Here is a 24,198-nt window from a genome sequence, read left to right as displayed (position 1 = left end):
GCTCTGATCGTTGGGGCCTTGGGCGCCTGGGACCCCCTTAATGAAGGCGTGCTGCGGACCTGTGGGGTGGGCCGTCGCTATGCGCGGCTCATGAGATGCCTAATGGTCTCGGACGCTATTCGGTGGTCCAGAGACATTTACACAGAGCACGTCACTGGCCACCGTCAATACCAAGAGTGAGCCGGCGTGACTTCGCGCACCCATAGGGCTGAAGTGACCTGTAGACTTCCCCTGTTGGACTTTATCCCCTGAACCAACCAAACTGAACTCTGCCCTGTGAGGGTCATCCTATCATCATTACCCAGTCCGCTCATTTATTCATGCCCACGACTATCCGTAACCTGTTTGTATGAGTGATGTACCCTCACTGCTTGCTGGCTGTACCTTGAACTCACCCACCGTATACCCCGCATTGGGGACATGACAGACTGTGTATATGTATATGCCGTCCAATACCAGAACGCTAACATCCCCCTACAACCTGTATGTTACCCCCAATGACACAATAACTGACACCTCAAACACTTTGTATCGTTTATTTTTAAATATTCTCTAATAAACTTTAAATCTGTTCTTATCAGTTTAAATATCGGATAGGTCCTTTATTTGAGGACTGTATGTTAAATTGATTTTTGAAACAAGGGGATGTAATAGGAGCTTGCTCTGTCCACCCTATGCATTGACCTGGTATTGCAGTGTCTCCAGGACCAGTGCCTCTCCTTTTGGGGAGAATTGTCTGGTTAGAAAAGCAGAAAAAGTTTCATTCTAAAGATGCTGATTTGAGAAGATTTTTTTAAAGTAGTTAAAAAATCAGGCCTCTTTAGCACTCTGGTTTCTTCATGACAACATATTGTCAAAATTTCTTGGGAGTGTTTTCTGAGTCTACAGATGTGAGTTTCTTAGCCTTGCTAGAGGATTGTTTTAAAAGCTGAGATTCTTCTGTTTGCTTTGAGTCTTTTCAACAACATGAGAGACGAATGCTTTCCAGACTGAGGGTCTGTTTGGGAGATGGTTGGTTGGGGGGTTTTGTGTGGGGGGGGGGGGGGGGGAACACAGATTGGTAATATTCGAGGTCACATGTATATCAATAACTGGATGAGTTACATAGACTTCTCCCCACCCAGCCTACGTTCCATGTATCTTGACTGAGGCTGCTGCCCACCATCCCTGAGCCCCACCGCACTCCCTCAATTACAGTCCAGGAGGCTGTGGCTACAATAAAAGCCCCTGGTGGCCACATTTGAGAAATGCTGGAGCCTCACAGTAAACAAATCCCAGCAGGTTTGTCACTCCCTGTCCCCCACCCTGGGGATTTCTTGCCCTCTCCCACCCAGACCAACCTTCCTGGAAGTTCCCACCCCCTATGTATTTACTACCCTTTCTCCCCGCCAAGGGAACCCGCCAGCAACTCCCTGCTAATCCCTACCTCAACTGGCTCCACTGCAGCCATTTCCCTTCCCCGGCCCCTGGAAGGACGGAATGAGCTGGAGCAAAACATGGATGTGGCGCTGCAGTCTGTTAGGGCAAAAAAGGCAATTGGGGACATGTCAGAACAGGAAATAATTTCACAGCACAATTCCCCCCAGGCTCTTTCCCTGCACACAGATATTCTAGCTTGTCCTGCATGTGACAGAAACATTCAAATCTAGGGCTGGCAATTAATCACAGTTATCTTACGCAATTAACTTTAAAAAAAATCATGATTAATCTCAGTTTTAATCGCACCGTTAAACAATAGAATACCAATTGAAATTTTTTTTTGTTTTTCTACATTTTCAAATATATTGATTTCAATTACAACACAGAATATGAAGTGTACAGTGCTCACTATATATAGTTTTATTACAAATATTTACACTGTAAAATATAAAGTACTGTAGTGCAATCTCTTTATCATTAAAGTGCAACTTGCATATGTAGATTTTTTGTTGTTGCATAAGTGCACTCAAAAAGAAAACAATGTAAAACTTTAGAGTCCAGTCAGTCCTACACTTCTTGTTCAGCCAATCGCTAAGACAAACAAGTTTGTTTACATTTACTAGAGATAATGCTGCCCGTGTCTTATATACGTCACCTAAAAGTGAGAACAGGCTCTCTCATGGCACTTTTGTAGCCAGCGTTGCAAGGTATTAACATACCAGATATGCTAACATCCATATGCCTTCATACTTCAACCACCATTCTAGAGGACATGCTTCCATGCTGATAACGCTCGTTAAAAAAAATAATGCGTTGTGACTGAAGACCTTGATGAAGAACTGGATGTCTCCTGCTCCATGGTTTTACCCGCATTCTGCCGTATATTTTGTTTTATGGCAGTCTTGGGTGATGACACATGTTGTTCACTTTAAGAACACTTTCAATGCAAATTTGACAAAACACAAAGAAAGTATAACATGAGATTTCTAGAGACAGCTACAGCACTCGACCCAAGGTTTAAGAATCTGAAGAGTCTTCCAAAATCCAAGAGGGACGAGGTGTGAAACATGTTGCAGAAGTCCTCAAAGAGCAACACTCTGATGCAGACACTACAGAACCTGAACCACTAGACAGGAAAATCAATCTTTGGTTGGTGGCATCTGACTCAGATGAGGAATATGAATGTACTTTGGCAGGGGCGGCTCTAGCCATTTTGCCGCCCCAAGCACGGTGGCACGCCGCGGGGGACGCTCTGCCGGTCGCCTGTCCCGTGGCTCCGGTGGACCTCCCGCAGACGTGCCTGCAGATGCTCCACCCCAGCCGCGGGACCAGCGGACCCTCCGCAGGCACGCCTGCGGGAGGTCCACTGGAGCCGCCTGCCACCCTCCCGGGACCAGCAGAGTGCCCCCCACAGCATGCCGCCCCAAGCACGCGCTTGGCATGCTGGGGTCTGGAGCCGCCCCTGTACTTTGGATCGTTATGGAGCAGTACCTGTCATCAGCATGGAAGCATGTCCCTGGCCTCTGATTGCTAGAAGCTGGGAGGGGAGAACAGGGGCTGGAGCTCTCCATGGCCGCCTGGTCTGGTCACTCCCTCTGAAGCCCATAGCCAGGGCCAGCCTTAGGGGTGGGTGACACCAGGGAATGGCCCAGGGGTACCATGGTCAAGGACGGTGCTGTACAGTAGCAGAGAGGTGTGTGCTGCCGGTGTAAAGTCAGAAACTGCTCCCGGCTGGCAGGGGAGTGCTGCTGGGGGTGGTGCCCAGATTTCTCCCTGCTCCCTCCCGGCATAGGAACATGGGGGGAGGGGGGGGAAGAGAAGGGGGAGAGAGCGGTGATGAGCGGATACTGCTCCCCCCAATGTTCCTCCGTGCCCCCCTAGGGGGCTGTGAGGGGTGAGCAAGGAGCGACATCAGGGCTCCCTGCCTCCAGGTCACCTTCCCCACCTGGGCTGCATAAGGGGAGGACAGAGAGCAGCAGCCCAGGTGGGGAAGGTGACCTGGAGGCAGGGAGCCCTGATGTCGCTCCTTGCTCTCCCCTCACAGCCCCCTAGCGATGTGCGGAGGAGCAGTGTTCAGGGGTGGCGGGGGGAGCGAGCAGCAATGCCAGCTACTCCGTGCATCCAGGTCAGTTTCCCCAAGTGGGCACAGGAGGGGGTGCAGGGGTTAGGGGAAAAGGGGGCACAGTGCAGGGATTACGGGTGCAGGAGGAGGCAGGGGTTAGGGGCACTGGAGGGGGGCACAGGGTTAAGGGTGCAGAGATTTTGGTGCAGAGCTTGGGGGCACCAGAGGGGGTTCAGGGGTTTGGTGCCAGAGGGGGGCACAGGGATTAGGGGGACAGGAGGGGGCACGGGGTTAGGGGGCAGGGTGAGGGGTGCAGGAGGGGGGTGCAGGGTTGGGATGTAGGGGTGCCAGAGGTCACAGGTTTAGGGTTTGGGGGGCACAGGGTTAGGGGTGTAGGGACGTAAGGGTGCTGGAGGGGGTGCAGGGTTAGGGGTGCCAGAGGTTGGGGATGTAGGGGTTAGGAGTGCAGGGGGGAGCACAGGGTTAGGGGTGCAGAGGTTAGGGGTGCCAGAAGGGGGCACAGGGTTAGGGGTGTGGGGCAGGACGCAGGGTGAACAGTGCAGGGTTAGAAGCACAGGAAGGGGCATGGGGCTGTCCTGTGGCCCAACCCCACAGGAGACTGACCCCATGTTTAAAGAACAAACCTCTACACTAAGGGCTGCAATATCCACTGGGGTGAGGAAAAACTGCATCAGCTCCTTGCTGCCCAGCCTGTGAGAGCTCTGACTGTGCGTCTATAAAGGGAACAGGGAGTGGAAGTTAAGTTGCTCCGGTCCGCACTCTCTTAGAGCCCCACCGGGAACAGTGAGCAGAAGTTAAGTTGCCTCCTGTTCTATAACTGCTGGGTGGGGGGGCAGCAGGGATTAGGGGCATGGAGAACGGGGGTGCCTGACAGGCGTTGGGCTGTGGGGTTCCCTGCTGCGGGGTTCCCTGCTGCAGCTCCGCAGACTGGAGCCTGCTCCTCCTCTGCAGGGCCAGCTCCAGCTTTTCTGCCACCACAAGCAGGAGAAAAAAAAAAAAAAGGACAAGCTGTGGCTCTTCAGCGGCAGCTCAACCACACTGCTGCTTCTGCGGCAGTTCGGCGGCGAGTCCTCCCTCCCTTCCTCTTTGGCAGCAATTCGGCAGCAGCTCAATGAGGGACCCACCGCCGAATTTCTGCCAAAGACCCAGACGTGCTGCCCCAATATCGGACGGGCCGCCCCTTTGAATTGGCCGCTCCAAGCACTTGCTTGCTACACTGGTGCCTGGAGCCAGCCCTGCTCCCGTGACAAGCAGGGGCTGGTGCAGAGCGTGGCAGGGCAGGGAGATGACATCTCCCCTAATGGCGGGGCCTTTTCACAGCAAGGGCAGCACCTCCCCGCAGGAGCACAGACCCCACCTACTCCTCCTGCTTTCTCCTGACACCAGCACCACCCTTCCCAGCACCGCCTCATGGCAGCATCTGCTACCGGACTCGCACCAGAAACGGGAAGTCTGGGCCGGGCCTGGCAGCGGCTGTCAGGAAATGGAAGCAGGAGACACGACCACTCCCATGGTGCTGTGGGGGGCCCGTCCTGGCTGGTGGGAGATGGAGGCAGTGGACACGACCACTCCCATGGTGCCGTAGGGTTTTCAGGTGGGGTGCCCCCCACCCAGGGTTAGGCTCCAGGGGAGGTTTGGCAGCTTAAAGGACTGGGGGGGCGTTGCTTGGAGGAGGTTTGAGGCCCAACAGCGAAGGGGAAGTTAGACACTGGCCAGAATACCAGGAGACAAGGCAGGTGAGGTGATACCTGTTACTGGACCAGCTTTGGAGCCACACAGGGTCTTCATGCACGGGAAAGGTGCTCAGAGCATCACAGTTCAATAGAAGGTGGAACGCTCTGCCCCGAACACCAGACATTCCCCTACTTCCTGGAACAGTGGGGGTCTGTCCCCATTGTCCTGTAAACAGCCCCACCATGTAACCCAGAGGTGGTTGCATCTTAGCACCAAGACACCAGTGGTCACTGCTCCAGAGGAGATGGTACATACAGGCCACTGCCCTACGTGGCCCCACAAGTTACTGCCGCAAGAGGTGAGGTACACACAGGCTACTACTCAAACTGGGCACCTGGGGTCACTGCAGCAATGGTTGTGGGGGATACATGCAGGGCACTGCTGCACATGGCCGGCAGGGGGCACTGCTGCAATGGTGGTGGTGGTGGTGGTGGTGGTGGTGTGGGGGGGGGCGGTTATAAACAGGCCACTGCCTGAAGTGGCCACTACCACAATGGTGCGGGGAGAGGGGGAGGGAGATACCAATAGGGCACTGCCACACCAGGGCACCACAGGGAGGTCACTGCTCCAATTAGTAGAGATACACATCGGGTAGTGCCTCAACTGGGGGCCCTACCCCAGAGAGAGAGGGGGCTGGGGAGAGAAGAGGAAATCAAAGGCCACTGCCTCACTTAGCCACCAGGGGTCACTACCTAAATTCCCCATATCCACAGAGCCAGTTATCTCATCATAGAAGGTAATCAGGTTGGTCAGGCATGACTTGCCCTTTGTGAATCCATGTTGACTGTTCCTGATCACCTTCCTCTCCTCCAAGTGCTTCAAAATGGATTCCTTGAGGACCTGCTCCATGATTTTTCTGGGGACTGCCTATTATTTGGGAAATGCAATTCCTGTCTAGGTGGGGATGGGGGAAAATGGAAGTGATGTTTCTGTTCAGCTCACCCCTGGGAGATGCTGCAAATATGTAGAAAATGAAATCCGTGTTGAATGTGACATAGCTGCAGAAAGAGACCTGTTTTTAATAGATAGCTGACATTTGGTGTTTTACAGGGATTCTAAGCCGCACCTGAATTTAGTCCCTAATTTAAATCTGTGCCACCAGATTAAAGAAATGAAAGGGCATATTTGGGGGAGTTGTACCTCACTATCACTATTGATACGTTGTGCGGTTTGTGAAGAATTCTACGCCAGAGATTTGTAAAATTACTCCAGGAAAGGTCAAAGATTTGACAAGAACTCAGGGAGAAACTGCAGATTTTGATTTTCACCCCAGAGATGGAAGCTATGGTGACCTGTGGCCCAGGTAAACTATTTTTAGAACGCTGCTCCCTAGTTAAGTGTCATTGGTCACACTCCGGGACGCCATGATTAAATTGGGAACAACTGTCTTTTACCATTTGGATCCAAAGTTTCATGAGGCACAGAGAGAAACAGCTGATTCCTTCAGAGCCATTCTGTGCCTGTGGGCCCCAATCTGGTTGACTTGCTGGACAAGAAGCAGTTCCATGCTGGGCAAATGATGGTAGCCAATAAGGGAATGTATCAGATTCCAAGTTCAGACTGCAGGATACATGAATGCTGAGTCCTGACTCCGTGGTTTGATCTCTTTGTTTTGCTATTGTCTTATGCATTTGTATCACTTCTCCACCTCCTGCGACTTTGAAAGATTAGAAAGTGTGGAAATAGAGCACAGGTGGTTTTCTCATGATGCAGCCTTCCCACTAGCATGAGAGCCCTTCCACCCACACTCATGGGAGAAGACCCAGGGCGAAATGAACTCACAGAAATGGAAGGCTCCTAGATTATTGTAGAAATTATTATTTCACACAAAACTCACTGGGTGGAAATGTGAATTAAGAGAAAAGTGCCCTATAGGTTTATATTTTATAATCTTTGAATAAGTTGTTACCAGCGACAATGAAATTAAACATGAAGTTAATTAGTGTAAACTAAGAGGCTGATTATGTGATAACTTTCAGTGTTACAATATAATTCAGGTTTTCTTCTAGTTCTCTCCCTGCCCCTCCTACTGTATCGGAAATGGTGGCTAATCTTGAAAAGTGAAACCTCACTCCAAAGGAATTAGATTGGGGGAACATGGGAGAGAAATAGCATGTATGAAAATAGAGCCCTGGTGTAGACTGTAATTATTTCTATTTCAAACGGAATTTATTTTGATAAACTTTAAAATAATTTTTTTCAAGAGGAATATTGCTTGAGTCAAGATGTGTAACCTTCTACTGAGTTAGAGGGTAACAGCCACAGAGTTCCCCAGTTCGCTTGGTTGCTAAACAAAGACACGTCGGGCAGGAGAGGTCAGAATTTAAAATGGTGATGGATGCAGGATGATTGATTTTTGCAACCAGTTATTTTTATGGGTGCTGAGGCCCCTTTTCCTTTGGAGGAGGCAGCTGTTAGAGCCCAGCTACTTAACCCTCAGGCCTGGCCATGCAAACCTCCCGTAACTGGCCTTATGTGTCTTTCATGTTTGATACCTTTGGGGTTCACACGTCCACACAACATGCGGTTTACGGCAGCAGATACTTTGAGAAAACTGCCAGGCTCAGTCGGGCTGTTCCAAACTCTGCCTCACTTCGTCTAGACTGGGTCATGTGACGAAGTCTCCATGGCAACTAATGGCCAGGCCCTTCCCCCCTGCAAGGGGATGCTAAAGGTGTGGGAGAACAAAGAGATCAGGTGACCTCCTGGCTTGGGAAGGAGACAAAGCCCAGAGAGGAGGGGCTGGAGGGGGGTTGGCAGATTTGGAAGCTGGCTGGGAAATGGAGGGGAGCCCCCATGGGGCTCGGGCCTCCCAACGGGGCTGTGGCCTCCCTGGGGCCCCAGATGGACCTAACTAAAGAGAGTCCTGTTGTCTGTACCGGCCAGACCTGGTTTGGACTCTGTTCCTGTCATCTAAATAAACCTCTGTGTTACTGGCTGGCTGAGAGTCACGGCTGACTGCGAAGTGGGGGGGACAGGACCCTCTGGCTTCCCCAGGACCCCGCCTGGGCAGACGCGCTGTGGGAAGCGCACGAAGGGGCAGAGGATGCTGAATGCTCCAAGGAGAGACCCAGGAGGTGAAGCCGTGTGAGCTTCTTGCCCTGCAGATAGTCTGCTCCAAGGGAGAGGAGGCTCCCCAGAGTCCTGCCTGGATTTGTGGGGAGCAGTTCCAGAGCATCGCCCGGGGACTCTGTGACACCCCTCACTCCCGACCCGCAGCCCCTGCTATCCCAGTCCTGACCTCCAGACTCACAGCTCTGTTGGTGCCCCTCACTCCCGACCCACAGCCCCTGCTATCCCAGTCTCGACCTCTGGATTCACAGCTCTGCTGGTGCCCCTCACTCCCGAACTGCAGCCCCTGCTATCCCAGTCCTGACTTCCAGACTCACAGCTCTACTGGTGCCCCTCACTCCCGACCCGCACCCGCTGCGCTCCCTCCAGCTCTGACGGTGCCCCTCACTCCTGACCCGCAGCCCCCTGCACTCCCTCCAGCTCTGCTGGTGCCCCTCACTCCCGACCCGCAGCCCCTGCCATCCCAATCCTGACCTCCAGACTCACAGCTCTGCTGGTGCCCCTCACTCCTGACCTGCAGCCCCCTGGGTTCCCCCCAGCTCTAGTGGTGCTCCTCACTCCCGACCCGCAGCCCCTGCCATCCCAGTCCTGACCTCCAGACTCACAGTTCTGCTGGTGCCCCTCACTCCTGACCCGCAGCCGCCTAGGCTCCCCACTGAGCTCTCCAGTCACTGCGATGCCGGTGCCCCTCACTCCTGACCTGCAGGCCCCTGGGCTCCCTCCAGCTCTGCTGGTGCCCCTCACTCCCGACCCGCAGCCCCCTGCGCTCCCTCCAGCTCTGCTGGTACCCCTCACTCCCGACCCACAGCCCCCTGGACTCCCTGCTGAGTTCCCCAGTCACTGTGCTGCCAGTGCCCTTCACTGCTGACCCACAGCCCCTGCTATCCCAGTCCTACCCTCCAGACTCACAGCTCTGCTGGTGCCCCTCACTCCCGACCCGCAGCCCCCTGCGCTCCCCGCAGCTCTAGTGGTGCCCCTCACTCCCGACCTGCAGCCCCTGCCATCCCAGTCCTGACCTCCAGACTCACAGCTCTGCTGGTGCCCCTCACTCCCGACCCGCAGCCCCCTGCGCTCCCTCCAGCTCTGACGGTGCCCCTCACTCCCGACCCGCAGCCCCTGCCATCCCAGTCCTGACCTCCAGACTCACAGCTCTGCTGGTGCCCCTCACTCCCGACCCGCAGCCCCCTGCGCTCCCTCCAGCTCTGACGGTGCCCCTCACTCCTGACCCACAGCCCCTGCCATCCCAGTCCTGACCTCCAGACTCACAGCTCTGCTGGTGCCCCTCACTCCTGACCCGCAGCCCCCTGGGTTTCCCCCAGCTCTACCGGTGCCCCTCACTCCCGACCCGCAGCCCTCTGGGCTCCCTCCAGCTCTGCTGGTGCCCCTGACTCCTGACCCGCAGCCCCTGCTATCCCAGTCCTGACCTCCAGACTCACAGCTCTAGCGGTGCCCCTCACGCCCAACCCACAGCCCCCTGGGCTTTCCCCAGCTCTACCAGTGCCCCTCACTCCCGACCTGCAGCCCCTGCCATCCCATTCCTGACCTCCTGTGACGGTATGAGTATAATATAATATTTCATTGAAAGGTGACAGGGCCAGAAAGAGTTAATCAACTCACCTCACCCACTGACCTGACCCATGGGTGAACCTTAAGGACTGGTTAGGAAGATCTATAAATGAGCAGAGCTTTGAAATACAAGTCTGCATTGTTAGAGGTAGAAGGGGAGATGTTTGCTCAGTTCTTGTGATGTCAGCAAACAAGTCTTGTCTATTGCTGTAGTTTTAATTCAAAGATCAGAAAAGGAATATTAACATTTATGATGATACTTGAGTGAAATAGTATTATTGTCTCTGTGTCTCTTTGAAGGTTGTGCTAACCTGGATCTGAACTGTTTAATGGATAAATTACCCTGTGCTAATTGCCAGGATGTTTGGGAGAAGGAGTTAAGCCTGTTGTTTTCTCAGGCTGAAAGGCTGCTGGAAATGTATAAGAACCCTGGGACATGATCCTTCTTCATCTCAGATCTGCTTTGGATTTCAAGAGGGGGAAACCTTAAGCCATAAGGATTGAGATCCCGAGTCAGTGACTGGAGTCACCCTGAATATGGACATTGGACTATAACCTCTCGACCATTTCTAAAAGGACTTTTGGCAACTACGAGCTCACCTCATCTATGCATCTGAACCTCAAGAATTGAATTCAAGTCTGTCTGTATATTGATCTTTTAACCAACACTCACTCTCTTTTCTTTTTTAATAAATTCTAGCTGAATTAATAACAATTGGCTGTGGCGTGTATTTTGGGTAAGATCTAAGTTATAATTGAACCTGGGTATGTGGCTGATCCTTTGGGATTGGAAGAACCTTTTCTTTTATATGATGAGATCAGAGTTTCAGGAATCATCATCATATTTGACGTGTGTGTCTGGATGGAGGCCTGAGGCTGAGCACTTTAAGGGAACTGCGTTGTTTGGACGTCTGAGTAACCAGTGAGGTGCTACAGAAGCTGTTTTGTGCTGGCTGGTAAATCTAAGTATTATACTAACCACCAGCATTTGGGGTTTGTCTGCCCCGTTTTGTTTGCAGTTCACCCTGATTGAGTGATCTCAGCTGGCTCCCACGGGCAGCACTGTCACACTGCTCCTTTCTAGTCTCACTACTACACATCTAACATTAGTATAGAATGTAATACATACCTATACCAACACCTGCCGGAGGTCCGCTGGTAAGGTGGATTCGGCGGCATGCCTGTGGGAGGTCTGCCAGTCCTGTGTAACCACCACCGAATTGCCACTGAAGCCCCGGGACTGGCAGAGCTCCCGCAGGCATGCCGCCTAATCTCCATTACCAGGGGACCTCCTGCAGGCAGGCTGCCAAAGGCAGCCTGACTGCCACCCTCACAGCGATCGGCAGCCCCCTCCCTGCTCTGACCACTCGACCCCACTCCCCTCCCAGGGTGGTGCAGGGGTCACTGGGTCTGTGTCCCAGCTCTGCTAAGGGCCTTGACTGATTTTCCCAAAGTGCTTCCTTCTGAATCCAGCACATCTGCTCCCCCCTCCGCCCGGTCACTGCCCACCCCCGTGTGGGGGCACCAGCACTGTGCCGGGTCGTGATGAGAAATTGTCCAAGCTGACCCAGGAGAGACGTGTGTGTCCCTGCTTCCCCCTGCTGGTGGGGCTGAGCACTATGTGTGTGTGTGTGTGTATGTGTGTGTGAGTGCATCTGTGACACTGTTTGTATCAGTGTGTTGCTGGGATAAGCAGTAGGAAATGGATTTGCAGGATTTTGTATTCTGCAGCCAGTGACAGACACACACACACACACATGCACAAAGGGACTCACCACAATCCCAAGAACACTCACACACCACACACCCAGAGGGACATGCTATCCCAACCCCCAAAGACAGCAACAATCACCCCCCCCCACACACACACCATAATATTCACAATCATGCTCAGAGATACAACTGCACTCAGTTCACTCCTACTGCTCCAAATACAAGGACCTCCTGCCCCACACAGCCTGTGCCAAGGCCTGTGGAACTCACTGCCACTGGACAGCTACCAATGAGAATGATCCCCTCATGCAGGATCATGTGCTTGGTCCCCCACTCCCTCTCAGGGTGCGCTGTGCGGCATGGCTGGGGATTGTGCAATGGCCCAGCACCAGGCAATGCAGAACGGACACCACACACCCTGCCCTCACCTGAGCTGCTCTCCAGGTGCATTGGAGCCCAGCACCCCACACCTTGGCACTCCTGCCCCACAGAGGGGAGAAGGGTCAGGCCAGCCAGCCCTTTTAAGATGGGGAAATCACCACCAGGGTCGACGGTATGGGGGCTGTGACATACAGAGAAACGGTTGTCGTGCCGGCAGAGGGCAGCAGAGCATGCGCACACACACACAATTGCAAACATACACAAACATATGCATGAATCCAGCCACACACACACACACTTGCTAATGTACACAAACACCCGCACAAATCCAGCCAACACCAACACAAGCCTGGGAGCCAGGGGAGCAGAGCAGGCTGGGGCCGGGTCACTCCACTTACCATGCAGTGAGTGCAGGGGTGGGGGCCATGGGGAAGAGCCGGGCAGCCCCCCCTGCAGCAGCTCCCCACCCCAGCTCACCTCCGCTCCGCCTTCTCCCCTGAGCACGCCGGCGCAGCTCCACTTCTCCCGCCTCCCAGGCTTGCAGTGCCAATCAGCTGTTTAGTGCCGCAAGCCTGGGAGGGGAGGAGAATCAGAGCAGGGGCGGCGTCCTCAGGGGAGAAGACGGAGCAGAGGTGAGCTGGGACAGGGAGTGGTTCCCCTGCACGCACTCCCCCATTGCTGGCTGCACGCCCTCCCCCCCCCGTTACTTGCTGCAGGCAGCCCTCCCCCCGCACCTCCCAGCCCCCTGCCCCAGCTCACCTCCACTCCCCCGCCTCCCCTGAGTGCCATATTTGGTGCCCCCAACCACTTGGCACCCTGGGCAGCCGACTAGTTCGCCTAGTGGTTGCATCGGCCCTGGCCACTGCCTGTCAGCAGGATTCCTCCTCCTCCTCCTCAGTGAGACTAAATCTCCCCACCTAGACAGCCGGTCCGTCCGCTGCACCCCAGTCCCCCATGCCTGAGCCTCCCTGCCAAAACCCTGCACCTGGATCCAGAGAATTAAGTCTCACATCTCGCTGGGAACTCGACTTCTTGTGCCCAGAGAGTCTCGGCCCCCCTCAGTAGCTGACCTGAGAAACACAGTGTCTGCAAAAGCAGCAAAGAGTCGTGTGGCACCTTATAGACTAACAGACGTATTGGAGCATGAGCTTTCGTGGGTGAATCCCCACTTCGTCGGCTGCGTCAGTGTCGGCCTTTTCCAAAGAAGTGCCTGGAGGGCCTTTTCCTATGTAACCACATGGCCTAATGGATAAGTTGTCTGACTTTGGATCAGGCGATTGAGGGTTCGAGTCCATTCGTGGTTGTGCTTGTGCAGTTTTACCTTTGTGCTGAAAGTCCTGCTCCCTTCAGGGCTGGAACCTCTTCTTGGCCGCTCAGGCCAATGCTCTGGCTTCAGCTAGAGCCCCGGGAAGGAGTTGGGGGTTGGGTGTCACAAATGCTGGGGCATGAGCCCCAGGTGCTTCCAGTCTCACCTTTGCCCTTCCTGACTTGCCAAAGAAAATGGGCAGCTGCCCAGGCTAGCGTGTGGAGCAGTTTCCCTCTGTCCATGTCCTTGAGGGGGTTGCTACATAGCGCCTTTGGAGCCTGGATGTTTATCTGCTTCTCACCAGCTGGGGAAAAGGCTCTTGGGGTAAAATCTCCTGCCGCACTGCAAAAATGAGCACGGAGAGTCCTTCTCTCTGGTCACACACTCCCAGGGGTTAATCGCCTCCTGAAACTGTCTCTCTCTTCAGCCCACCTGGTCCCCGTCAGTCCCCCTTCGTTTTGCTGCTCCCCAGTCACTTACTGCAGGAAGCGCCGTCCACGGGGTGCAGTAGGTCCCACCGCTACCACCAGTTGTCACGGAGTGTGGGGGAGTCCGGCCCTGCACCCCTCTTCCTGGGACTCACAGTGACTCTCAGCCAGCCAGTAAAACAGAAGGTTTATTGGAGACAGGAGCACAGGCTACAGCACAACCAGGACACCTCAATCGAGTCCTTCTGGGGTTCAGGGTGCTTGGATCCCAGCATAGGATTCCCTGAACTCTCCCCCCCAAGCCCCAAACCGAAACTGACCCAACCCCCTCCAGCTGGCTCCCTGGCTTTGTCTAGCTCCCCGGGCAAAGGTGTGGACCTCCCCTCCCCCCTCCTTAGCTCATGGTACAGGCTGAATACCTGTCCCTCACCTAAAATCCTCCCTGGCTCTCCCATCTCCCACAGAGACAGCCCCTACTCTATCACAGCAGGTCAGGAGTGGGATAGCAGGGGCTGCGGGTCGGGAGTGAGGGGCACCTTATCACCATGAGCTGCTCCCCGCCAGGCATCACACCCCAGTCACACACCTTTAGTCACTATGCAGCTCAGTGGCAATCACTGCCCCGAAGTGACTCCGGTGTAGGCACCCACAGCACGAACTCCCCACACCGGATTCTGTCCACACGCAGAGAATTCTCTCCGCCGGGCTCCTTCGGTTCCTCTCGCTGCTCTCCGTCCTGCTGCCAGATACTGCTCATTTGCATATCCCCGCCCATGGACACGTGACACCTTCTGTCGTTTTGGTCTCAGGTGAATGAGTTGCCTGCCGGGAGTGAGCACGTCACCACACGTCACAGCCATCGGGCGGGTATCGTCTGTGAGCCCCGCGCTGGGGGCGGGGCTTCAGGGAGAGACCCAGCCCCATAGACAGCCTGGGGCAGGGAGCTATTGGGGGAAGGGATGAGGGGATGGGGGGAGAAGGGGGGAGGGAGGGATCCAGCCCTATAGACCTGTAGGGGCAGGGAGATATTGGGGGTAGGAGGGGAGAAGGGGGGTTGGCAGAGACCCAGCCCAGGGTGCAGTGGAAATGGGGTGGTTTGGAGGGAACTGGGGAGGAGAAGAGACACAGGGCAGGACACACCTTGGGACAGCGAAACTGACTCACTCCCAGTACATGCAGGGCAGGGCGGAGGCAGATCATGCTGGTCCCAGGGTAATTTTGGGGGGTTCTGATGCCCCACTCAGCCGGGGGGCTCCCCTGTGGGCTGAGGAGCCCTGGGGTGGGGCGGGTGCAGGGGCTGGGTGTGTGTGTCAGGCTGGGGGAGCTGCCTGGGCAGAGGGGCTGGAACTGGGGGGGGGGGCTGCAGCAGCCCCTGACTTGACGTGGTTTCCATCACACCCAGGGGTTACAGTTGGTTCAGTGGCTCAGCACCCTCCACTATACAGATTGTTCTGGCACCACTGGCCTAGGGTCACTGTCTAGTGCTCAGGGCCTGCCTGGCTCTCCTAGAGCAGGGCGAGCGCCCAGCTCTCCTGGGGCAGGGCTGGCGAGAGCTCTGGACAGATACTAACAGTGCCGGGGAGCCTGGACGAATATTAGTTGGACAGAGGAGCCTGGGGCAGTTTTATCAGAGAGCAGAAATGAATCCCGAACACAGCACTGGAGCTGCAGTGCTCAGCGCGTGGGCCTGGGTCTCCTGCACAGTCTCCCTGCCCCCCCCCCCTCGTGGCATAACAAGATCCCTGCAGAGAAGCAGAGGTGCGGGAACGAGGGCTGCGGCGGGGGCTGCAGCACCCCCATGTCTCACTGTGCAAAGCTCCAGGTGCTGTGGGAACAAAGCCAGCATTATTGTGCGATTCCAGAGAACCCCAGAGCTGTGCTGCCCCTGTGCAGTGTGAGCGGGAATGGCACGTTTTCACACTGCTTGTGAACACCAGGGCCCGTGCAACCATTTGGGCAAACTAGGCGGCCGCCTAGTGGTTGGTGGCGCCTAATAGCCCCCTCAGGCGAGAAGGTGGAGCAGAGATGAGCTGGGGGGCGCGCGGGGAGGGCTGTCCCCAGTAACGGGGGATTGAGGGCGCACAGGGGAACCGCTGCCCACCCCAGCTCACCTCCACTCTGCCTCCTCCGCCGAGCACACAGCCCAGCTCTAATTCTCCTCCAGTCGGCGTCGGAAGCCTGAGCGGGGAGGAGAATTAGAGCGATGCCGGTGTGCTCAGTGGAGGGGGTGGAGCAGAGGTGAGCTGGGGCGGGCTCCCCAGGCAGGCTTAGCTTCCGCAGGCAGGGGCGGCAGGTTATATCTGTGTGCGGTGCCCGGGCTCCAGGAATATTCAGGGCTGGGGGCCCTGCTCCAGCAATATTTCGAGCTGGGTCTCTCCCCCGGCCCTGAGCCTCCCCAATGCCCCAAACCCTCATCCCCAGCCAGAGCCCTCATCCCCCCGCACCCTAATCCTCTGCCCCAGCCCTGAGCCCCCCTGCAGCATGAACCCCTCATCCCCCCGCACCTAATCCTCTGCCCCAGCCCTGAGCCCCCCCGCGCAGCATGAACCCCTCATCCCCCTGCACCCTAATCCTCTGCCCCAGTCCTGAGTCCCCTCCTGCATCATGAATCCCTCATCGTCAGCCCCACAGCCCTCACCCCTGTATTCCCTCCTATCCCCAAACTCCCTCCCCACAAGGTGCACCCCTCCCCCTTCCCACATACCCCTTCCCAACCCCAAACTCCATCCCAAAGCCTGTACCCTTCACCCCCTCCTGCACACCCACCCCCTGCCCCAGCCCCGAGCCTGCACCCAAACTCCATTCCAAAGCCTGCACCCCTCCTGCACCCTAATCCCCAGCCCAGGATCTGCACCCCTGACCTCCCCCTCCCGAGCCCCCTCCCAGAGCATTAGGCAGGTGGGAGCAGAGTTTGGGGGTGCAGAGTTGGGGGGCGGGTTCTGGGCACCACCAAAATTTCTACAAACTTGCCACCCATGTCTACAGGAGGTCTCCCCAGGCAGGGTAAGCTGCCGTGGCAGGGGGTGGGGTGGGGAGGAAGTCTCCCCAGGCAGGGTTAGCTGCCACGGGGGGATGGGGGGAGTAGTTGCTGCAGGGGGGCTCCCCGCGTGCGGGGCTGAGTTAGCTGCGGGGGGTGGGGGAACGGACAGACGCGGTTAGCTGGGTGGGAGGGTGCAAGGTGGAAGTTTCACCTAGGGCCCAAAACTTCCTTGCACCCGCCCTAGGGCTTTCCGCACCCTGACAGGCTGATTAGGGCACCTGCAGCCAATCAAGGCAGAGCTAATCAGGCCACCTGGGTTTAAAAAGGAGCTCACTTCAATTTGTGGTGTGCATGTGAGGAGCTGGGAGTAAGAGGTGCAAGGAGAGGGTGAGGCTGTGCTGTGCTGTGCTGTGCTGTGCTGTGCTGTGCTGTGCTGTGCTGTGCTGTGCTGTGCTGTGCTGTGCTGTGCTGTGCTGTGCTGCTGGAGGGCTGAGGAGTACAAGCGTTATCAGACACCAGGAGGAAGGTCCTGTGGTGAGGATAAAGAAGGTGTTGGGAGGAGGCCATGGGGAAGTAGCCCAGGGAGTTGTAGTTGTCAAGCAGCTGTTACAGGAGGCACTATAGACAGCTGCAATCCACAGGGCCCTGGGCTGGAACCCGGAGTAGAGGGCGGGCCCGGGTTCCCCCCAAACCTCCCAACTCCTGATCAGACACAGGAGGAGTTGACCCAGACTGTGGGTTCCACCAGAGGGGAAGATCACTGAGGTGAGCAAATCTGCCAATAAGTGCAGGACCCACCAAGGTAGAGGAGGAACTTTGTCACAGCCTCTAATTGCGGTGTTTTTAAACTATCTGCATGCTGCTTGCAGGCTCCTAACACTTACCACAGCAGCTCCTTTTAATTTCCATCCAACCATCTGTACTTACGCCGATAGGTTGACTTTAGGTCTTTAACTTTGATTGGTAGCTGAGAAGATGGTAAATTGGACAGAAACCTCTTCATTTCCTTGTTGTTTCCTGACTTCTTTATTCATCACCTTTTCCTTATTTCCCAGCAGATTGACTAGATCTGGGTGCTAGCAGGGGGACCTGACGGGCTCCTTATTTTCTGATTTCTTTCGGAAGCATTGAACTTGCCAGGGCACAGTCAGAACCTGGATGCTCATGTAAATGTAACACCTCGTGCTCAGCTTTAGTTCTGTTTCTCAGCTCTTTTGGAAAATCGATCTTTAGTCTGACATGTAGCATCGTTGCATTAGGAGATGGCTAATTAATAAGACCATAAAACTTGGCAATCAAATGGAACCTGAAGTCCACAGAAGAGCCCGAAAGGCCCTTGGGGAGTGAAGTGCAAGTTGAGGAAGACTTCCCTGCACAGCTTCTCTCTCAATTCTCGTTTTCCTGTATTGAGCGCAAAAGTCGGGAATCAGCTCAGGTTAGGGTTATACCATGTGTGTGCAGTGGTTAGACAAGGAACTGGACTGGTATGGAGCAAAACTATCTTATGTGTGCCTGATGACTGTACGTTTGAGAAGGGGCAGAAAAGAGCATTGGGGCTGCGGTACAGCGCTTGCATAGGCTTTCTTTGGCCTGTTTTGCTGTAAGAGTTAACAGTGAGAGATTGTTAGTCACAGGTCAGTGGGTGGGTTTATGCAAATTAGAAGCGTACAGGGAAACCAGCAAGAGGAAGGAGGGTGAAAGACTTCTCTGTCTTTGAACAGAATTGTGTGTTAAGGGCTCTTGCTTTGAATTCTTCCAGTGGAGTCATTTCGGGGAAGTGATCATCACTTCAAGTTACCTAGTTATCAAAGTGTCGGGAATGGTGTTTGGTGCATGTCCGGGAGCTCCTCGTGCTGAAGTAGAAAGCAGTGGGGGAAGAGCAGCTGCCTAGCATCCGAGACTCTCAGCATCACTTCTTGGCTCCTGAAAGCTAAGATCAAGCGTAGTAAACCAACCAAACTGAACTCTGCCCTAGGAGGGTTATCCTATCATCATTATCCAGTCTGCTCATTTATTCATGCCCATGACTATCCATAACCTGTTTGTATGAGTGATGTACTCTCACTGCTTGCTGTCTGTACCCTCAACTCACCCACCATATACCCTGCATTGGGGACATGACAGACTTATGTCATCCAATACCAAAACACTAACATCCCCCTACAACCTGTATGTTACCCCCAATGACACAATAACTGATGCTTCAAACACTTTGTATTGTTTATTTTTAAATATTCTCTAAAACTTTAAATCTGTTCTTATCAGTTTAATATCTGATAGGTCCTTTATTTGAGGACTGTATGTTAAATTGATTTTTTGAAACAAGGAGATGGAATAGGAGCTTGTTCTGTCCACCCCATGCATTGACCTGGTATTGCACTATCTCCAGGACCAGTGCCTCTCCTTCTGGGGAGAATTGTGTGGTTAAAAAAGCAGAAAAAGTTTCACTCTAAAAATGCTGATTTGAGGATTTTTTTTAAAGTAGTTGAAAAATCAGGTCTTTTTAGCCCTTTGGTTTCTTCATGACCACATATTGTTAAAATTTGTTGGGAGTGTTTTTCTGAGTCTACAGATGTGAGTTTCTTTGCCTTGCTGGAGGATTGTTTTAAAAACTGGAATTCTTCTGTTTGCTGTGAGTCTTTTCAACAATATGAAGGACAAATGCGTTTTGGACTGAGGGTCTGTTTGGTAATATTCGAGGTCACATGTATATCAATAACTGGATGAGTTACACAGACTTCTCCCCACCCAGCCTACGTTCCATGTATCTTGACTGAGCCTGTCGCCCACCATCCCAGAGCAGAAGCCTGAAGCCTGAGCCCCACCGCACGTGGGAAGGTGGGGAACTCCCACTGGTTGCCGGCTCCTGCAGTGTTTATGACTCCGGAAGGGGGTAGGGACCAGCCCCTGCAGGCAGCCCAGGGGATGAGCTGCTGCTTTGCTGCCCCTGACTCCTGAGTTGAACCCCTACCCTGAGCCCCTTGCTGCATCCTGCACCCCAACCTCCTGCAACAGCGCTCCTGCACCCCAAACCACTGCCCTGAGCCGCCTGCCGCACCCTTCTTCCAATCCCAAAGGATCAGCCACACACCCATGTTCAATTATAGCTTAGATCTTACCCAAAATACACGCTACAGCCAATTCTTATTAACTAAGCTAAAATTTATTTAAAAAGAAAAGCGAGAGAGTGTTGGTTAAAAGATCAATATACAGACAGACAGACTTGAATTTAATTCTTGAGGTTCAGATGCATAGCAGAGGTGAGCTTGTAGTTGCCAAAAGTCCTTTTAGAAATAGTCCATAGGTTATAGTCCAATGTCAATATTCAGGGTGACTCCAGTCAATGACTCGGGATCTCAATCCTTATGGCTTAAGGTTTCCCCCTCTTGAAACCCAAAGCAGATCTGAGGCTGTGGCTACACTTAGCGCTTCAAAGCGCTGCCGTGGCAGCACTTTGAAGCACTAAGTGTAGTCAAAGCGCCAGTGCTGGGAGAGAGCTCTCCCAGCGCTGTCCGTACTCCACCTCCCTGTGGGGAATAACGGACAGCGCTGGGAGCCGCGCTCCCAGCGCTGGGGCTTTGATCACACCGGCGCTTTGCAGCGCCGCAATTTGCAGCGCTGGAGAGGGTGTTTTCACACCCTGCTGCAGCACTGCAAATTTCTAAGTGTAGCCAAGCCCTGAAATGAAGCAGGATCGGCCTGAGAAAACAATAGGTTTAACTTCTTCTCCCAAACATCCTGGCAATTAGCACAGGGTAATTTACCCATTAAACAGTTCAGATACAGGTTAGCACAACCTTCAAAGAGACAGAGACAATAATACTATTTCACTCAAGTATCATCATAAATGTTAATATTCCTTTTTTGATCTTTGAATTAAAATTACAGCAATAGACAAGACTTGTTTGCCTACATCAGAAGCCCTGAGCAAACATCTCCCCTTCTACCTCTAACAATGCAGACTTGCATCTCAAAGCTCTGTTCATTTACAGATCTTCCTAACCAGTCCTTAAGGTTCACCCATGGGTCAAGTCAGTGGGTGAGGTGAGTTGATTAACTCTTTCTGGCACTGTCACCTTTCAATGAAATATCATATTACACTCATAACGTCACAGGAGGTCAGGAATGGGATGGCAGGGGCTGCGGGTCGGGAGTGAGGGGCACCACTAGAGCTGGGGGGAACTCAGGGGGCTGCAGGTTGGGAGTGAGGGGCACCGTCACAGCTGGTGGTAGGCCAGAGGGCTGTGGGTCGGGAGTGAGGGGCACCGGGATCGCAGTGACTGGGGAGCTCAGCGGGGAGCCTAGGGGGCTGTGGGTCAGGAGTGAGGGGCACCAGAAGAGCTGTGAGTCTGGAGATCAGGACTGGGATAGTAGGAGCTGCGGGTCGGGAGTGAGGGGCACCGTCAGAGCTGGAGGGAGCGCAGGGGGCTGCGGGTCGGGAGTGAGGGGCACCATCAGAACTGGAGGGAGCGCAGGGGGTTGCGGGTTGGGAGTGAGGGGCACCAGCATCGCAGTGACTGGGGAGCTCAGCGGGAAGCCTAGGGGGCTGTGGGTCAGGAGTGAGGGGCACCAGTAGAGATGTGAGTCTGGAGATCAGGACTGGGATAGCAGGGGTTGCGGGTTGGGAGTGAGGGGCACCACTAGAGCTGGGGGGAACTCAGGGGGCTGCAGGTCGGGAGTGAGGGGCACCAACAGAGCTGTGAGTCTGGAGATCAGGAATGGGATAGCAGGGGCTGCGGGTCGGGAGTGAGGGGCACCAGGAGAGCTGGGGGGAACCCAGAGGGCTGCAGGTCGGGAGTGAGGGGCACCAGCAGAGCTGTGAGTCTGGAGGTGAGTGCTGGGATAGCAGGGGCTGCGGGTCGGGAGTGAGGGGCACCATCATAGGTTGAGGGAGCGCAGGGGGCTGCGGGTCGGGAGTGAGGGCACCAGCAGACGTGGAGGGAGCCCAGGGGCCTGCGGATCAGGAGTGAGGGGCACTGTCAGAACTGGAGGGAGCACAGGGGGTTGCAGGTCGGGAGTGAGGGGCACTGGCGTCACAGTAACTGGGGAGCTCAGCGGGGAGCCTAGGGGGCTGTGGCTCAGGAGTGAGGTGCACCAGAGGAGCTGTGAGTCTGGAGATCAGGACTGGGATGGCAGGGGCTACGGGTCGGGAGTGAGGGGCACCAGCAGAGCTGTGAGTCTAGAGGTCAGGACTGGGATAGCAGGGACTGCGGGTCGGGAGTGAGGGGCACCACTATAGTTGGGGGGAACCATGGGGGCTGCAGGTCAGAAGTGAGGGGCACCAGCAGAGCTATGAGTGTGGAGGTCAGGACTGGGATAGCAGGTGCTGCGGGTCGGGAGTGAGGGGCACAGTCAGGGCTGAAGAGAGCGCAGGGGCTGCACGTCGGGAGTGAGGGGCACCAGCAGAGCTGTGAGTGTGGAGGTCAGGACTGGGATAGCAGGGGCTGCGGGTCGGGAGTGAGGGGCACCAGCAGAGCTGGAAGGAGCCCAGGGGGCTGCGGATCAGGAGTGAGGGGCACCAACAGAGCTGTGAGTCTGGAGGTCAGGACTGGGATGGCAGGGGCTGCGAGTCGGGAGTGAGGGGCACTGTCAGAGCTGGAGGGAGCGCAGGGGGCTGCGGGTTGGGAGTGAGGGGCACCAGCAGAGCTCTGAATCTGGAGGTCAGGACTGGGATAGTAGGGGCTGCGGGTCGGGAGTGAGGGGTTTCACAGAGTCCCCGGGCGATGCTGTGGAACTGCTCCCCAGAAAGCCAGACAGGACTCTAGGGAGCCTCTTCTCCCTTGGAGCAGACTGTCTGCAGGGCAAGAAGCTCACACGGCTTCACCTCCTGGGTCTCTCCTTGGAGCATTCAGCATCCTCTGCCCCTCCGTGCGCTTCCCACAGCGCGTCCGCCCAGGCGGGGTCCTGGGGAAGCCAGAGGGTCCTGCCCCCCCCACTTCGCAGTCAGACGTGACTCTCAGCCAGTCAGTAACACAGAGGTTTATTTAGATGACAGGAACAGAGTCCAAACCAGGTCTGGCTGGTACAGACAACAGGACTGTCTTTAGTTAGGTCCATCTGGGGCCCCAGGGAGGCCACAGCCCCGTTGGGAGGTCCGAGCCCCATGGGGGCTCCCCTCCATTTCCCAGCCAGCTTCCAAATCTGCCAACCCCCCTCCAGCCCCTCCTCTCTGCGCTTTGTCTCCTTCCCAGGCCAGGAGGTCACCTGATCTCTTTGTTCTCCCACACCTTTAGCATCCCCTTGCAGGGGGGAAGGGCCTGGCCATTAGTTGCCATGGAGACTTCGTCACATGACCCAGTCTAGACGAAGTGAGGCAGAGTTTGGAACAGCCCGACTGAGCCCGGCAGTTTTCTCAAAGTATCTGCTGCCGTAAACCGCATGTCGTGTGGACGTGCAAACCCCAAAGGTATCAAACATGAAAGACACATAAGGCCAGTTACGGGAGGTTTCCATGGCCAGGCTTGAGGGTTAAGCAGCTGGGCTGTAACAGCTGCCGCCTCAAAAGGAAAAGGGGCCTCAGCACCCATAAAAATAACTGGTTGCAAAAATCAATCATCCTGCATCCATCACCATTTTAAATTCTGACCTCTCCTGCCCGACGTGTCTTTGTTTAGCAACCAAGCGAACTGGGGAACTCTGTGGCTGTTACCCTCTAACTCAGTAGAAGGTTACACATCTTGACTCAAGCAATATTCCTCTTGAAAAAATTTATTTTAAAGTTTATCAAAATAAATTCTGTTTGAAATAGAAATAATTACAGTCTACACCAGGGCTCTATTTTCATACATGCTATTTCTCTCCCATGTTTCCCCACTCTAATTCCTTTGGAGTGAGGTTTCACTTTTCAAGATTAGCCACCATTTCCGATATAGTAGGAGGGGCAGGGAGAGAACTAGAAGAAAACTTTCAGTGTTACAATATAATTCAGGTTATCACATAATCAGCCTCTTACTTTACACTAATTAACTTCATGTTTAATTTCATTGTCGCTGGTAACAACTTATTCAAAGATTACAAAATATAAACCTATAGGGCAGTTTTCTCTTAATTCCCATTTCCACCAGTGAGCTTTGAGTGAAATCACATTCTGCAATAATCTAGGAGCCTTCCATTTCTGTGAGTTCATTTCGCCCTGGGTCTTCTCCCATGAGTGTGGGTGGAAGGGCTCTCATGCTAGTGGGAAGGCTGCATCATAAGAAAAACCACCTGTGCTCTATTTTCACACTTTCTAATCTTTCAAAGTCGCAGGAGGTGGAGAAGTGATACAAATGCATAAGACTTAATAGCAAAACAAAGAGACCAAACCATGGAGTCAGGACTCAGCATTCATGTATCCTGCAGCCTCTACTTGGAATCTGATACATTCAGTCATTGGCTACCATCATTTGCCCAGCATGGAAGTGCTTCTTGTCCAGCAAGTCAGCCAGATTGGGACCCACAGGCATGGAATGGCTCTGAAGGAATCAGCTGTTTCTCTCTGTGCTTCATGAAACTTTGGATCCAAATGGTAAAAGAC

The 24,198-nt window shown here is 54.4% G+C and overlaps 2 non-coding genes across 2 annotated transcripts; both read left to right on the top strand.

Moving 5' to 3' along the window:
- Positions 1-535: 535 nt before the first annotated feature.
- On the top strand, positions 536-721 carry LOC123354995. The gene has a single exon (XR_006574998.1). It is a non-coding gene; the product is annotated as a U2 spliceosomal RNA (small nuclear RNA).
- An 18,181-nt stretch (positions 722-18,902) lies between these two features.
- On the top strand, positions 18,903-19,087 carry LOC123354993. The gene has a single exon (XR_006574996.1). It is a non-coding gene; the product is annotated as a U2 spliceosomal RNA (small nuclear RNA).
- Positions 19,088-24,198: the final 5,111 nt, after the last annotated feature.

The sequence above is a fragment of the Mauremys mutica genome, chromosome 22, assembly GCF_020497125.1.
Source record: "Mauremys mutica isolate MM-2020 ecotype Southern chromosome 22, ASM2049712v1, whole genome shotgun sequence".
Classification (NCBI taxonomy): Eukaryota; Metazoa; Chordata; order Testudines; family Geoemydidae; genus Mauremys; species Mauremys mutica.
This window is presented reverse-complemented; position numbering and strand designations above follow the sequence as displayed.